Source organism: Hyla sarda, chromosome 5 (assembly GCF_029499605.1).
Source record: "Hyla sarda isolate aHylSar1 chromosome 5, aHylSar1.hap1, whole genome shotgun sequence".
Classification (NCBI taxonomy): domain Eukaryota; kingdom Metazoa; phylum Chordata; class Amphibia; order Anura; family Hylidae; genus Hyla; species Hyla sarda.
Window position 1 is genome coordinate 21,292,339 of NC_079193.1, and position 18,421 is coordinate 21,310,759.

Genomic DNA, 18,421 nt, shown 5'->3' on the forward strand with positions numbered 1-18,421 from the left:
CATCCAGGGCAGCAGCGGCGGGGACACGTGAGTATTACCTCCTATACCAGTGGTCTTCAACCTGCGGACCTCCAGATGTTGCAAAACTACAACTCCCAGCATGCCCGGACAGCCAACGTCTGTCTGGGCATGCTGGGAGTTGTAGTTTTGCCACATCTGGAGGTCCGCAGGTTGAAAATCACTGTTGGGTTCAGAATCTTTTTTTTTTTTTTTTTTTTTTCTAGATTTTGCACCTTTAAAATTGGGTGCGTCTTATATGCCGGTGCATCCTATAGGGCAAAAAATGTGGTACATCCCCATTTGCCAATTGTATCATACATTTCTATGGGTGGCAGTATTTATGAAGGGAAATGGGCCCATCTACAATACCAAGTGGTGGTAGCAGCCTACATAAGGATTCAGGATATTCTTCAGGTCCTCTTCCCAGACGATTTTCTGATTATTTCTCGATCGGGCAGTCTGCTTCATCCTAAAGTTTCTAGGGTGGAATTTAAAGCATACCTGTCATGTTCTTTCCATTAGCTGAAAGTGTTAAAAATCCTCTCAGGGGAAAGGGGACATAATTCTCCCTTGTAGTGGTGGGAGGTGATTGGTGGGTCTGCTCATGCAGCCTTGTCCATGGCTCATGGACAAGCATGATGATGCTGCTGCAGCACTGGTTAGTGTCCCAGTAGGTATAGGGACCCCTAGTGGTGGGATTTTAAGGAGATGTTTTCTTTAATAAATATTTTTTTTTTAAATGTGAAACAACCATATTGCTAAAGATCTTTTTAATTTTCGTCAGCAACAACATATAAAAAGTTTTGGGATCTGACAGGGCCCATGTAAATGTGACCAAATAATATAAGATCCCTTCCAAACAGGGGATGAAGAAAAGTGGTGAATCCAGCTGCCCAGCTAGTGACTGTAAAAATCCAAAACTTTAATAGAGAGATTAAACATGGATGCTAGCATTAAAAGCAACACTAGCATCCATGTTTTAATCTCTCTATTAAAGTCAGTCAGTTTTACAGTCAGTCTCTTCTTCAGGGCAGATGGTCTCCTTCCCTGTTTGGATCTATGCTGGCTTTCAGGCCATTTCACAACTACCGTATTTTTCGCCATATAAGACGCTCCGGCATATAAGACGCACCCAATTTTAAAGGTTGAAAATCTTGGAAAAAAAGATTCTGAATCTTCAACCTGCGGACCTCCAGATGTTACAAAACTCCACTCCTATTGGATGACGGGACGGCGTGCGCGACGGAGTGATGACAACGAAGGAGAGCGCCGGCCATGCAGGGGATCCTGGCACGGAGCAGACACAGAGGAGGCAGGTAAGGTCCCTCCCGGGGTCCTGCAAGCTGTTCAGTTCACCGCGGCGGCCCCGAACAGCCCCACTGAGCAGCTGGGTTATTGTCACTTTCGCTTCAGATGCGGCGGTCAGAAGGGCGTTTGAAGGGTTAATACAGGGCATCTCAGCGATCGGTGATGTCCTGTATTAGCCGCGGGTCCCGGCCGTTGATGGTCGCAGGGACCGCCGCAATAGGACAGGTTTTAATGTGTATTTGTCGCAGTTTTGGGGAAGAAAAAGTGCGTCTTATACGGTGGAAAATACGGTATTCCCCATTATCAGGTAAAGGATGTGTTAGTCTACCCAGACAATATTACTGCAGTGGCTTAAATAAACAAGCAGGGGGACAAGGTCCAAACCTTTGTTACACATTCATCTCAGGTATTTCTCCTAGCGGAGTCTCATCTAGCTTCCCTCTCTGCAGTGCTCCTAAAAAGAGAACACTTCCTACTCATGATTCAATTAGAATGGTGTAGAATGTGGGGTCACCAGTCACGATTTGGCCCGGATGCTGATCTCCAGCATGGAAGCGAGGGGAGTCTTTGCATATACTTGATGTTAGGGATCGACAGATATCGATTTTTTAGGGCCGATACCGATAACCTGTGGCCTTTCAGGCAGATAGCTGATAACTTATACCGATATTCCGGTATAAGTTATCGGCTATTTCTCCACCCCCCCCCCCCCCCCCCCCCCCGACCCCGAAGAAGCCACTGCAGATCATTGATTTAAAGCGGGCGCTTTAAATCAATGAACTGCAGCGGCTTTTGCTGGGCCAGAGACCTCCGCCGCCACCCGCTTCTCTCCCCCGGCCTGTCCGGTGGTCCTCCCAACTACTGCCGCTGACCCCCGACCTCCACCCCCCCACCGCACCGCATGCCGCCCCACCGCCGCTGCCCCTTTACCGCCACGACCGCTGCTGCCCCATTGATTCCCCACCGCAGCTGCCCCATTGCCTCCCCCATCCCCGGTTTTATAATTACCTGTTCCTGGGGACCGGGGCCTGTGCTACTTCTGGCTCCCGTCCTGCGCTGTCACTGTGCACACTTTAGGTAACGTCGCGTGAGGACGTCACTCGTCATTGCGCTGTGCAGCGCACAGTGTAAGGGGGAAGGGGGCGGGGCATTATTGGATTATCGGCAAGGTAATTGCCGATAACGTCCAAAATCGTGACTATCGGCCGATAATATCGGCCAAACCGATAATCGGTCGATCCCTACTTGATGTATTTGTTTACTTATAAAAATGCTTATAATTGTACTTTAGAAACATCTGACTGAAAGATCTAAAACATTGAAGCAGCAACCTTTGTGAAAAACCAACATTTGTGTTTTAAAACTTTTGTCCATGACGTATGCACAGTATATAGCTGGGCTGTGTCACCTGCTTCTTGTCACTTATAAATGGCCGGGTTATAGGAAAAGGTTATTTACATCCTGTTCATTATTTAACTTTCACATGGGAAACCATAGTAATAATTACATTCCTGATAATGTTCTTGTACAGAGGCGGCGGGTCACTAGATATGTAAATGGCCCATTCAACAAACTTGGCACAACCTGATTACAGGCGGTTATAAGAAACTCTGTAATATATCTTATCAGAGATGAATGCATCTTAACAGGCTCCTTTCCTCCTTCACCTTTATAATTTTATTATTCCTTCTGAAAAACTGCTGGGCTTAGATGGATGAAGGATTATATTACATTCTGCCAATAGAAGTCTATGTAGGAAGAATGAAGAGGAATCTACACGGAGAGGCACAGTAAAGTTGCAGAAAGCTCTAGCAATTGTATCTCTCCTAGAGCTCAGTTCACAGCTTACACTACTCAGTACAGCTCTCAGCTATAGAGCATAGCTATAGAGGTAGCAGGGGTCCTTGCCACTTTTGCATGCTGGCTGCTGCCAACATTGCTCACTGTCAGTGTCCAGGTACTGCAGAAGTATTGAAGGAAAAAAAGCTGCGTTGGTGCTCCCAAGGAAGTAACCCAAGTCGTGGGTATTGATGCAAAATAATTTATTCTTACAGCATAAGAAATCAAAGAAAATAATAAATATAAAGCAAGACGCGTTTCGGGAGTCACAGCTCCCTTTTTCAATTGCAGGTGGTTGCTGTATGGCAAGGTAACAGGTATATGTGTTTAAAGACATGAGAAAATGGCGCCAAAACCAGGTGAGCTTGAGTCGTCATGTGGGGTGGATGCCGGGGCCAGGTAGGGGCCGGGCATTAAAGACCAAAATAATAAAACATATTCAAAGAAGGGGCATGAAAACCACATAAAACATGTAAAAAAAATCATAGGTATAGTCTTTTACAGGAAAATTTGGAAGTTCAAAATGAACCGCGAGAATTGTCCGTGGTGGCGACCAATCAGGAAGCTGCTGGCGTTCGTGGGACCAATCAGGAGGCAGTAGGAGGAGGCTGTCATCGCTGTGCAGGGTTGCCGCTGTGGGGAATGAATGGAGACGAGCCCCTTGAAGCTGATTGGCCGCTTGCTGCGAGAGGTGAGGAGACGGCCAATCAGGGGCGAGCCGTACTATGCTGAGTACAGTTACGATGTCATAGGGGAACATGGGCCGTATGGGGATAGGTCCAAAGAGAGTGGGCGGGGTGCTGATTGGCTGTCCGGGATCTTAGATGAGCCAATCAGAGGGGGGACGTATAAGTCCGGGTTGCAAGTCTTTGTCGCTGGTGGCGGTGGAATAAAGTTCAAAAAAGTTAAAAAACATCAGCCAATCGCTGTTAGATCAGTCCGGGTGGTGACCAATCAGAGTGAAGACGTGTATATCCTCTACGGGAGATTCCTTGAGGCATCGGCGGCAAATCCATTTTGAATAATATGACCAATAGCAGCTGGGCAGGTCCCGGTGGCGACCAATCATGAAGAGGGATGTGTTGTAGTGCTGTCAAGATGCCAATGTCAGATTTTTTCATCGTCCGGGCGGGCTGTCATCTGATCTCGAAGTCCGGAGCACACTCGGAACTTGTCATGGAGGAGCTGGAAACCTGTAAGGGAGTAAGGAGGTAGACGGGGAAGGGAGAGACAGGTGGTCTCTTCCTTACCCACCGGGCGGCTTGCTGTCGGCTTGTCCCACATTGAGGAGGCATCTGGTGCGGCTGTCATCGAAGCCCGGAACATACTTGGAAATTGTCATGGAGGAGCTGTAAACCTATAGGGGAGTAAAGAGGTAGAAGGGGAGGGGAGAGACAGGTGATTTTGGCGGTGGCTTGCTGTCAGCTTGTCCCGCAGTGAGGAGGCATCTGGTGCGGATGTCATTATGTCATCGGGACGTATGTATTACGTGACGTTTTCAATGTATTCATTCAGACCAGAAGGTGTCAAAGTTTTGAGGGTGAAGATCCAGAAGTTTTCACGTTTCCTCAGTACTGCGAAGCGGTGGGCGGTGTCAGCGGAGATCGGTGTGATGGTGTGACACCTGAAGTCGCTGCTGTGCTTTTCCGCCTGGAGACACTGTGGAGTTGGTACCCCTTGGTGACATTGGATCTGTGCTTGTTAATGCGCTGATTCAATGGCTGGATGGTACGCCCGACGTATTGAAGACCACAGGGGCACTCAAGAAGGTAGATCACGTAGGAGGTGCTGCAGTTGATGAAACTCCTGATGGGGTAAGTGATGTTGGTGATCTTGCAGGTGAACTTGGTGCATTTGTTTGCAATGTTGTTGCAGCATTTGCAGAGGGGTTTGCTGCACTTATATGAGCCGGTGACAGGTGGGGTGTCCAGCAGGGTAGCTTGTTTCTTAGGTGCTTTCAGTTTACTGGGTGCCAGCATATTCTTGAGAGATTTGTTCTTCCTGAAAGTGATATTAGGTCTGGGTGGCAAAATGTCTTTGAGGAAGGGCTCCAGCAGGAGAGTTTTCCAGTGGTCCGTGATGATTTTCTTGATGTTTTTGTGGTCATCGTTGTAGGTAGTGATGAAGTTGAAGGAGTGGGTGTGTTCAGGTTGGTCATTGTTGGTGACCTTAGGTTTTAAACACTCTTTTTGTGAAAATTTGCTAGCCTTGAGTTTGCTCTGGTTGATGAGTGAGGTGGGGGAAGCCTTTGGATTTGAAACGCTGGTCCAGGATTCTACTTTGGTCCACAAAATCAGAGGGTTCGGTGCAGTTTCTTCTGATTCTTTTGTATTGACCAATAGGGATGTTCTGGGTCCACTTCTTAAAGTGGCAGCTGTCATAGTTGAGGTAGCTGTTCCCATCCACTGACTTGAAGTACGTCTTAGTCTGGACCTGGTTGTCCTCAGTATGGTAGACAATGACATCCAGGTATTCAATGGAGTCCCCTGAGTGGTTGTAGGTGAATTGGATGTTCCAGGAGTTTACATTGAGGGACGTGAGGAAGTTGTTAAGGTTTTCCTTGGAGCTATCCCAGATGATGAAGATGTCATCTATGTATCTTTTGTACAGTATGCAGTGTTTGAAAAGTTCATGACTGGTACAGTACTGTATCTTCGAAGTGTCCCATGAAGAGGTTAGCGAGACTAGGTGCGAATCGGCTCCCCATCACTGTGCCACAGCACTGGTGGTAGATGCTGCCGTTGAACTGGAACGTGTTGTTCTGCAGGATGAAGAGGATGCTGTCCAAGATGAATTGGCGTTGGAGTGGTGGCATGGTGGGATCACTTTGAAGAAAGTGCGATACTGAAGCAATCCCCAGTTGGTGGTCAATGATGGTATATAGTGATGTAATGTCCATAGTCAACAGGCTGTAGTGACTTTGCCACTTAACCTCGAGGATGGAGCTCATGAAGTTTGTGGTGTACCTGGTGTAAGAGGGCAGCGCTTGGACATATGGCTGTAGGATGATGTCCACGTACTGTGACAGATTTGATGTCAAGGAGTTGATGCCGGCGATTATAGGTCTGCCGGGTGGGTTCTTTTGGTCTTTGTGGACTTTTGGCAGGTAGTAGAACAAAGGGGTGTTCGGTTCTGTGATGTTAATATAGCTGTACTCCTGCTTTGTGATGATGCCCTCTGTCAGACAATGGTTGAGTAATTTGTTGAGTTCTTTCTGTTGGTCAGTGATGGGGTTTCTTGACAGCTTGCTGTAGAAGTTGCGGTCGGAGAGGAGCCTTTGTGATTCCTTCAGGTTGTCTGTTCTGTTAAGTAGGACGATGCCGACGCCTTTGTCCACTGATTTAATGACGATGTCGGGGTCATCTGCCAGTTCTTTGATGGCTTTTCTCTGTTGAGATGTGAGGTTGCTGGAGCCCTTAGGTCTGTTGGAGGGTTTGCAGAGTCTCTCAAAATCAGTTGATACTCCGGCGGCGAAGGTGTCGATGAAGTTGCCTTTATGATGAGCTGGAAAGAACTGGGACTTGGGTTTGAGTCCACTGTGATGTGGTGGAGGATCAAACGGTGTGGCAGGTACCGATGTCTGTGCAGCTGCAGGTGTCTCTTTCGCGTAGTGGCTAGGTAGGTTGAAATGTCTTTTAAGAGTCAATTTCCTGATGTAGGCATTGAGGTCCAGGAACAAGGTGAAGTCATTAGGTTTGGCTGATGGGCAAAAAGACAGACCTTTCTGGAGGACACTCTCATGGTGTTTAGAGAGAGTTTTGCTGGACAGATTGAAGATTTTTACCGTGTCCGGGTGGGTGGAGGATGGGGTGGGTGGTTCAGAGTCTTTTACTGGAAGTGTTGTTTCTTTCTTTCTTTTTCCTCCTCTGCAGTTTCCAGGTACTTGCAGCAGGTGGAGTGGGGACAGCGCAGCAGCATTATTGCGCCCTGAATTCCACCCCTGTCATGTCACTTTGAGTATATAGAAGGAAGGGCACCCATGAGCCCCGGCCAGGAAGTCATGCACAGTGTGTTGTGTGCAGTGCAGAGCAGCCGTCCTGCACTTGTGAAGACCACTTCATCCGCCACTGCTACCCTACCCGCCCATCGCACCTAGTATCGGTGACGCTTAACATGGCATACTTATAAATGTATGCCCCTGCAGCATGTCACTTTGCACTCAGCGTTGTACATTAACGGCAAGCATTCGCAGTGCGTTAAAGGTGGTCCGATAAGGGCAAATGGCCACTGAAGGTCCCTTACCAGCCTCCGGTGTCCAAGATGGGTGATTTTCGTGTACAGTCTGCAGAGCAAGGCTGTACAAGAAGATTGTCGATAGTACTGATCAGTACTATAACATTGTACTGAACAGTACATACAGTCATGGCCGTAAATGTTGGCACCCCTGACATTTTTCAAGAAAATTTTGTATTTCTCACAGAAAAGGATTGCAGTAACACATATTTTGCTATACACGTTTATTCCCTTTGTGTGTATTGGAACTAAACCAAAAAAGGGAGGAAAAAAAGCAAATTGGACATAATGTCACCAAACTCCAAAAATGGGCTGGACAAAACTATTGGTACCCTTAACTTAATATTTGGTTGCACACCCTTTGGAAAAAATAACTGAAATCCGTCGCTTCCTATCACCATCAATTAGCTTCTTACACCTCTCAGCCGGAATGTTGGACCACTCTTCCTTTGCAAACTGCTCCAGGTCTCTCTTATTGGAAGGCGCCTTTTCCCAACAGCAATTTTAAGATCTCTCCACAGGTGTTCAATGGGATTTAGATCTGGACTTATTGCTGCCACTTCAGAACTCTCCAGCGCTTTTTTGCCATCCATTTCAGTTTTTTTTTTTACATGCGTTTGAGGTCATTGTCCTGCTGGAAGACCCAAGATCTTGGACGCAAACCCAGCTTTCTGGCACTGGGCTGTACATTGCGACCCAAAATCCGTTGGTAATCCTCAGATTTCATGATGTCTTGTACACATTCAAGGCCCCCAGTGCCAGAGGCAGCAAAACAACCCAAAACATCATTGACCTCCCCCATATTTCACTGTGTGTACTGTGTTCTTTTCTTTGTAGGCCTCATTCTGTTTTCGATAAACAATAGAATCATGTGCTTTACCAAAAAGCTCTATCTTGGTCTCATCTGTCCACAAGAACTTTTCCCAGAAGGATTTTGGCTTACTCAAGTTCATTTTGGCAAAATGTAGTCTTGCTTTTTTAAGTCTCTGTGTCAGCAGTGGGGTCCTCCTGGGTCTCCTCCATAGTGGGGTCCTCTTGGGTCTCCTGCCATAGCGTTTCATTTAATTTAAATGTCAATGGATAGTTCGCGCTGACACTGATGCTCCCTGAGCCTGCAGGATAGCTTGAATATCTTTGGAACTTGTTTGGGGCTGATTATGCTCCATCCGGACTATCCTGTGTTGACACCTTTCATCAATTTTTTCTTCCGTTTATGCCCAGGGATATTAGCTACAGTGCCATGGGTTGTAAACTTCTTGATAATGTTGCGCACTTTGGACAAAGACAAATCTAGGTCTCTGGAGATGGACTTGTAACCTTGAGATTGTTGATATTATTTTTTCCACAATTTGGGTTCTAGAGTCCTCAGACAGTTCTCTTCTCCTCTTTCTGTTGTTCATGCTTAGTGTGGCACACACAGACACACAATGCAAAGACCAAAGGAATTTCTCTCCTTTTTATCTGCTTTCAGGTGTGATTTTTAGATTGCCCACAACATTCCCCAGGTGAGTTTAAAGGAGCATCACATGCTTGAAACTATCTTATTTTTCCATAATTTTGAAAGGGTGCCAATAATTTTGTCCAGCTTATTTTGGGAATTTGGTGTGACATTATGTCCAATTAGCTTTTTTCCTCCCTTTTTTGGTTTAGCTTCAATACACACAAAGGGAATAAACGTGTATAGCACCCCCCCCCCCCCCCTTCCGATAAAAATATAAACCTAATAATTAGGATTACTATGTGTGGAAATGTCTAAACAATTAAAATATCATTTTTATGATCCCACACAGTCAATGGCATCAATTGAAAAGAAGAAAAAAAAAAAATGCCAGAATTGCAGATTTTTGGTGATAAGATATAAAAAAAGGAATAAAGAGCCATGAAAAAGTTCCAAAAATGGCACCGATAAAAACTACAGGTCACTATGCTAAAAATTAGCCTCATACAGCCCCATCTACGGAAAAATTTAAGTTTTATAGGTTTGAGAATAGGACAGTTATTAAAGGGAATCTGTCATTAGTGTCACCCACACTAACCTGCTGGTGATGACAATAATTGTAATTATACTTACCTATCCCTGATCCGTGGTTCCGTTTGCTTCATAAGCACAATGACATTGCTGCAGCTTTACTTGGCCCGGCTGCGAGCTGGCTTAAAGAAGCTGCATTGGTGCTGCCCAAATAAGAAACATAATTGGCGAACGGAGCTGGTGGTGAGATAGGGGATGGGGTGTATCCCAAATTAACCTCTTGCACCAGGGCCCACCAGACTTTAGCTATGCCTCTGACTGCTTTATATGTGCTAAAGAGATACATGGGAGCAAAATTTCCACTTTTGTGTCTGCAGTGCATAGGTAACATTATATCAGTTCGTTTAGTCCCACTCAATCACTCACTCAATCACTCACTCACTCACAGACAGCATAAAACTAGAGACTGAGCCTGCAGAGAAGAAATCTGGTGAAAAATGCCATATACAAGTTATATAATAGCCAGAAATAGTGTGGTTCCTTATGTACACTACGGCAGCTTATCCTGAACAGTTAGTGACCATTTAAGGCTGGGTTCACACTACGTTTTGTCCCATACGGGAGCGCATACGGCAGGGGGGAGCTAAAAGCTCGCGCTCCCGTATGTGACCGTATGCGCTCCCGTATGTCATTCATTTCAATGAGCCGACCGGAGTGAAACGTTCGGTCCGGTCGGCTCATTTTTGCGCCGTATGCGCTTTTACAACCGGACCTAAAACTGTGGTCAACCACGGTTTTAGGTCCGGTTGTAAAAGCGCATACGGCGCAAAAATGAGCCGACCGGACCGAAGGCATACGGGAGCGCGAGCTTTTAGCTCCCCCCTGCCGTATGCGCTCCCGTATGGGACAAAACGTAGTGTGAACCCAGCCTAACACTGGTTGAGTTTGTGAGAAGACATGCAGAATTCTATTATATAATATAGTGTAACCTTTACCACAGGAGTTTACAGTAATCTGATACATTAGCAAACACTTATTTGTCTCACTCACATTTAGGAGACTCAGTTAAGACGCAGGGTTTCATGATACATTTGTTGAATGTTTCCAATAACTACAATCAGAATAGCGAGTACAGCTCTGGAGTATAATACTGATCAGTACAGGATAAGTAATGTAATGTATGTACACAGTGACCCCACCAGCAGAATAGTGAGTACAGCTCTAGAGTATAATACAGGATATAACTCAGGATCAGTACAGGATAAGTAATGTAATGTATGTACACAGTGACCCCACCAGCAGAATAGTGAGTACAGCTCTAGAGTATAATACAGGATATAACTCAGGATCAGTACAGGATAAGTAATGTAATGTATGTACACAGTGACTCCACCAGCAGAATAGTGAGTACAGCTCTGGAGTATAATACATGATATAACTCAGGATCAGTACAGGATAAGTAATGTAATGTATGTCCACAGTGACCACACCAGCAGAATAGTGAGTACAGCTCTGGAGTATAATACAGGATATAACTCAGGATCAGTACAGGATAAGTAATGTAATGTATGTACACAGTGACTCCACTAGCAGAATAGTGAGTACAGCTCTGGGGTATAATACAGGATATAACTCAGGATCAGTACAGGAAAAGTAATGTAATGTATGTACACAGTGACCTCACCAGCAGAATAGTGAGTACAGCTCTGGAGTATAATACATGATATAACTCAGGATCAGTACAGGATAAGTAATGTAATGTATGTACACAGTGACCTCACCAGCAGAATAGTGAGTACAGCTCTGGGGTATAATACAGGATATAACTCAGGATCAGTACAGGATAAGTAATATAATGTATGTCCACAGTGACCACACCAGCAGAATAGTGAGTACAACTCTGGAGTATAATACAGGATATAACTCAGGATCAGTACAGGATAAGTAATGTAATGTATGTACACAGTGACCCCACCAGCAGAATAGTGAGTACAGCTCTGGAGTATAATACAGGATATAACTCAGGATCAGTACAGGATAAGTAATGTAATGTATGTACACAGTGACCTCACCAGCAGAATAGTGAGTACAGCTCTGGAGTATAATACAGGATATAACTCAGGATCAGTACAGGATAAGTAATGTAATGTATGTACACAGTGACCTCACCAGCAGAATAGTGAGTACAGCTCTGGAGTATAATACAGGATATAACTCAGGATCAGTACAGGATAAGTAATGTAATGTATGTACACAGTGACCTCACCAGCAAAATACATCCCCTATAAGGGAAAACCAGATACTGTCCATAGACAAGTGTGATGCTGTTAATGGTGGAAGAAAAAGCGTGCATCTTTTCTTATCTCCTACAATCCATGATCAGTATGGATTTGACCAATGGGACCCCCAACAATCTCAATAATGTAACATGCTTATATCTACCACAGACATTAATAGACAATGATCACACACATGCTGCATATCTATGTATTACAGAATAAATAGTGAAGGATACAAGAGTAAAAACATAGGGGGAGATTTACTAAAACCTGTTCAGAGGGAAATGTGTCCAGTTGCCCATAGCAACCAATCAGCTCGCTTCTTTCATATTTAACAAGACCTCTGCAAAAATGAAAGAAGCGATCTGATTGGTTGCTATGGGCAACTGGTCATAGAGGGAGGTTTTGATAAATCTCCCCATGAAAACCCATAGAAACACAAAGAGAACATAAAAACTCCATGTAAATTTTATCCCTGGTTAGACTGGAGCGCAGGTCTCTGACCGCTTTGCGCGCCTGCTTGTAAGACAGGGATGAACACAAAGTTTTTATGTTAAAGGGGTACTCTGGCGCTTAGACATCTTATCCCCTATCCAAAGGATAGGGGATAGGATGCCTGATCGCGGGGTCCCGCCGCTGGGGACCCCCGTGATCTTGCACGCCGCACCCCGTTCAAAATCAGTCCCCGGAGCGTGTTCGCTCCGGGTCTGATTAATGTCGATCATGGGGCCGGAGCGTTGTGATGTCAAGGCTCCACCCCCGTGTGACGTCACGCTCCGCCCCCCTCAATGCAAGTCTATGGGAGGGGGCGTGACAGTTGCCACGCCCCCTCCCATAGGCTTGTATTGAGGGGGCGGAGCCTTGACATCACAACGCTCAGGCCCCGTGATCGACAGTAATCAGATCCGGAGCGAACACGCTCTGGGGAATGATTTTGAACGGGGTGCGGCGTGCAAGATCACAGGGGTCCCCAGCGGCGGGACCCTCGCGATCAGGCATCTTATCCCCTATCCTTTGGATAGGGGATAAGATGTCTAAGCGCCGGAGTACCCCTTTAAACCCATTTTTTTGTAACGTTTTTCTTTCTAATTTTACTAGCTAAAATATTACAAAAATATTGCAGTTTTCATTCTGACCTCTAAGCCTAAAGGTGCATTTAGCCATACCGGATCCGCTGCAGATTTGTCAGATTTCACAAGTCAATTAAAAATACATAAGAATTTCCTGTGAAATCCACAATTGCAAATTTACAACTTCAAAGGTGCAGCGGATCCTGTGTGTGAATGCCCCCCTAAAACTAAACTAAGACTCCTGGTCTGTAGAGAGACCTTTTACAGATGGGATTACAATGAAAGGTGACAACAGTATATAGATAAGATAGGATCAGGTTATTCACAATAGGTGATGACCACAGCTCTTCTCCTTCCCCTCCCTGAAAAATAATCTCTGCACATGTCACAGAGCATGCATAGAAAACTCACCTAATATAGTCAATATGTTAGCTCCATATTATTGTTTCCTATTTTACACCCCATAACCAATAATGGTACAAAATGCCACAAAATTGTTACAAAAATATACATTATTAATTTCCAGAAACTACCACTTAAAAACTATTTAAAAACATACGTGCAGGGAGGAGGGCAGACCCTGGAACCAGGATCTAATTCATTATGATCCACACCTGGCTTTGGCCTTTTAAAGGGTACTCCGCTGCTCAGCATTCAGAACAAAATGTTCAGAATGCTTAGATCCGGCACCGGGGGCTCTTGACGTCATGCCCCCACCCCTCGTGACATCATGCCCGCCCCCTCAATGCAAATCTATGGGAGGGGCGTGGCGGCCATCATGCCCCCTCCTATAGACTTGTATTCTGGGGTGGGGCGTGACGTCATGAGCCCCCCATGCCGGCTCTATGCGTTCAGAACAAAATGCAGCAGCGGAGTACCCCTTGTAAGGGTGCGTACACACGCTAAATGTTTTTGCGGGTTTTCTGCTGCGTATTTGAAAGGGGGTGGGCTCTTCTCGGCTGTCCGCAGCAGACTTTCCATGGAGGAATTTATGCTGCGTAAAATTTTCCACAGCGTAAATTCCGCAGCGGAAAATCTGCTACGGACAGCCGAAAAGAGCCCGCCCACTTTCAAATACGCAGCAGAAAATCCGCAAGAACAAGAACAAATAGCGTGTGAACCCACCCTAAAGCTGCAGCAAAAGGTGCACGGTGTAAGAGTGCTGACAATAAAAAGCTGTGGAAGGACACCTCTTTGCCCAAAACGCTGCCAACTTTTCTTAATTATCCTTTTTTTTTTTTTTTTTTAAAGAAAATAAGCGCAAAACACCAAAACATTTTTATGCGAATGTAATGGATTAGTAAATCCAACCCCCCTCCCCCTCCCCAACCCTACCAAACCCCCCACCAAAAAAAAAACTTTTACACCACTTATCTGTGAACATTTGTCATAGAAGGTCTCTTCAGTAGCTGTTAGAGATGAGCGAACTTACAGTAAATTCGATTCGTCACGAACTTCTCGGCTCGGCAGTTGATAACTTTTCCTGTGTAAATTAGTTCAGCTTTCCGGTGCTCCGGTGGGCTGGAAAAGGTGGATACAGTCCTAGGAGACTCTTTCCTAGGACTATATCCACCTTTTCCAGCCCACCGGAGAACCGGAAAAGCTGAACTAATTTATGCAGGAAAAAGTCATCAACTGCCGAGCTGAGAAGTTCGTGACGAATCGAATTTTCTGTAAGTTCGCTCATCTCTAGTAGCTGTAAACACGTGTAATAATATTCCGTTTTAGATGTGTTGTGTATCGTGTCTTTTCAGGCATTATATTATATCTGATGAAGTAGTCTGGAGCGGCCCTTTTCTAAGCCATTGGGATCATCTGAAAAAAGTAATATTTAGTTTCCATTACTAAAAGCAATAAAACTTTACAGTGTTATGACTCTTCCTGGCAGTGTTTTAGAGTTAGGTCTTTGTTTATTGCACCATAATGTTAGTATTCGCTTCTGGTGCAGATAACAGCATGTGGACAGTACACACCCATGACACGGCAATAGTGTATTGCAGAGGGAAGATGTGGCTGACAGTTACAGGGGGAGTCGGGGTAGACCGGTACATATGGGGCTTTGCTGTGGATGATAGTTATACAGTGACCCCCCCCGACCTACGATGGCCCCGACATACGATCATTTCAACATGTGATGGCCTCTCAGAGGCAGCATCAACATACGATGCTTTTGTATGTCGGGGCCATCGCATAAACGGCTATCCGGCAGCGCAGACTGCTTCAGCTGCCACCGGATAGCCGTTTACGGTGCCCCGTGTGGTCCGCTGACGATCACTTACCTGTCCTCGGGGCTCCGGCGCGTCCTCTTCGGGATCCCCTGCATCGTCGGCGCTCTCCATCGTCGTCATCACGTCGCTGCGCACACCGTCCCGTCATCCAATAGGAGCGGCGTGCGTAGCGACGTGATGGCGGCGACGGAGAGCGAGGATGCCGGGAAAGCAGAGGCCTTGCCGGAGAGTCGGGGACGCGGCGACAGCGATGGACGGCAACATCCAGGGCAGCGGTGACGGTCCGGAGCGGCGGGGACACGTGAGTATAACCTCCAATACCAGTGATCTACAACCTGCGGACCTCCAGATGTTGCAAAACTACAACTCCCAGCATGCCCGGACAGCCGTTGGCTGTCCGGGCATGCTGGGAGTTGTAGTTTTGCAACATCTGGAGGTCCGCAGGTTTTAGACCACTGTCCTATACTTTACATTGCACAGATCCCTCAACATACGATGGTTTCAACAAACGATGGTCCATTTGGAACGGATTACCATCGTATGTTGGGACCACTGTAATGGCAAATGTGGCTGATCAGAGGGGCCAACTATGGCAATTAGAGGGTAAACTGTGGGTTTTAGTTATGGGGGCTTGAAACATCAGAACACATGTTCTATGGGGGCACCTGTGACCTTCGATAGGTTCCCATATACATTTCCAGCCATACATTTTCCCATCATTATTAGGCACCTATGGGGCTTTTTTAACTGATAAACTCCGAAAAAAGCTGTGGCTGCAGTTTTGGACTGGGGGGGGGGCTGAGGGTCATCCCACAGTTGCTGTTTATTATTTGATCCCTTTTAGGTCTCATGTCCATAAACGTCTGTCATTGTGTTGAGGATGATTATGGTGATTTTGATTGTTATCAATATATTAATCTATCATTTATACTATTGCTAATCAATTGCTCCAGAAAAACATTATTATCCTTGTTAGATATATCAGCTCGCTATTATTTCTTGTAACCAAGATTGAACCTGTTCTCTGGGAAAACATCCAAGAATCAAGACAAAGATTTGCAGTGTTCCGAAAGGAGAAGTAACGCCCAACTAAAGAATATGGAGGAGGGGGAAGAATCTGGAAATTGATGGAAGAATCTTCAGCAAAAACAGGAAGCACCTGAATCATATGGCTGCATATAACCATGATTAATAAAAAATGATGTCATGTATAAATTTATTTAACCCCTTAATGACGCAGGACGTATATTTACGTCCTGCGCCGGCTCCCGCGATATGAAGCGTCGGTCCCGGCGCTCATCAACGGCCGGGACCCGCGGCTAATACCACACATCGCCGATCGCGGCAATGTGCGGTATTAACCCTTTACAAGCGGCGGTCAAAGCTGACCGCCGCTTCTAAAGCGAAAGTGAAAGTATCCCGGCTAGTCAGTCGGGCTGTTCGGGACCGCCGCGGTGAAATCGCGGCGTCCCGAACAGCTTACAGGACACCGGGAGGGTCCTTACCTGCCTCCTCGGTGTCCGATCGACGAATGACTGCTCCGTGCCTGAGATCCAGACAGGAGCAGTCAAGCGCCGATAACGCTGATCACAGGCGTGTTAATACACGCCAGTGATCAGCATAGGAGATCAGTGTGTGCAGTGTTATAGGTCCCTATGGGATAACAATGATCTGTGTAAGAGATCAGTGTGTGCAGTGTTATAGGTCCCTATGGGATAACAATGATCTGTGTAAGAGATCAGTGTGTGCAGTGTTATAGGTCCCTATGGGATAACAATGATCAGTGTGTGCAGTGTTATAGGTCCCTATGGGATAACAATGATCCGTGTGTGCAGTGTTATAGGTCCCTATGGGATAACAATGATCAGTATAAAAGATCAGTGTGTGCAGTGTTATAGGTCCCTATGGGATAACAATAATCTGTGTAAGAGATCAGTGTGTGCAGTGTTATAGGTCCCTATGGGAGCTATAACACTGCAAAAAAAAAAGTACAAAAAAAAGTGTTAATAAAGGTCATTTAACCCCTTCCCTAATAAAAGTTTGAATCACCCCCCTTTTCCCATAAAAAACAATAAAACAGTGTAAATAAAAATAAACATATGTGGTATCGCCGCGTGCATATATGTCCGAACTATAAAAATATATCATTAATTAAACCGCACGGTCAATGGCGTACGCGCAAAAAAAATCCAAATTCCAAAAAAGCGTATTTTGGTCACTTTTTATACCATTAAAAAATTCATAAAAAGTGATCAAAAAGTCTGATCAAAACAAAAATCATACCGATAAAAACTTCAGATCAAAAATGAGTCCTCATACCGCCCTGTATGTGGAAAAATAAAAAAGTTATAGGGGTCAGAATTTTCCTGCATGTAGTTATGATTTTTTCCAGAAGTGCGACAAAATCAAACCTATATAAGTAGGGGATCATTTTAACCGTATGGACCTACAGAATAATGATAAGGTGTCATTTTTACCGAAATATGCACTGCGTAGAAACGGAAGCCCCCAAAAGTTACAAAATGGCGTTTTTTCTTCGATTTTGTCGCACAATGATTTTTTTTTCCGTTTCGGCGTGAATTTTTGGGTAAAATGACTGATTTCACTGCAAAGTAGAATTAGTGATGCAAAAAATAAGCCATAATATGGATTTTTAGGTGGAAAATTGAAAGGGTTATGATTTTTAAAAGGTAAGGAGGAAAAAACTAAAGTGCAAAAACGGAAAAACCCTGTGTCCTTAAGGGGTTAAACAACCAATCAAAGTATAATATGATGATTTTTAACCCCTTAAGGAGATGACATCCTCATCACCTTCTAAAAATCATAACTCTTTAAATTTTGCACATAAAATTCCATATTATTTCTTATTTTTTGCACCACCAATTCTACTTTGCGGTGACATTAGTCATTTTACCAAAAAAATCCACGGCGAAAGGGGGAAAAAATTCATTGTGTGAAAAATTTGAAGAAAAAATGTAATTTTGTAAGTTTTGGGGGCTTCGGTTTCTACTCAGTGCATTTTTCGGTAAAAATGACACTTTCTCTTTATTCTGTAGGTCCATATGATTAAAATGATCCCCTACTTATATAGGTTTGATTTTGTCGCACTTCTGGAAAAAATCATAACTACATGCAGGAAAATGTATACGTAAAAAATTCTAATTTTCTGACCCCTAGAACTTTTTTATTTTTCCACGTACGGGCCGGTATGAGGGCTCATTTTTTGCGCCGTGATCTGAAGTTTTTAGCTGTACAATTTTTGTATTGATCAGACTTTTTGATCGCTTTTTATTCATTTTTTCATGATATAAAAAGTGACCAAAAATACACTATTTTGGACTTTGGAATTTTTTTGCACGTACGCCATTGGCCGTGCGGTTTAGTTAACTATATATTTTTATAGTTTGGACATTTACGCACGGGGCGATACCACATATGTTTATTTTTATTTACACAGTTTTTTTTTATTATGGGAAAAGGGGGGTGATTAAAACT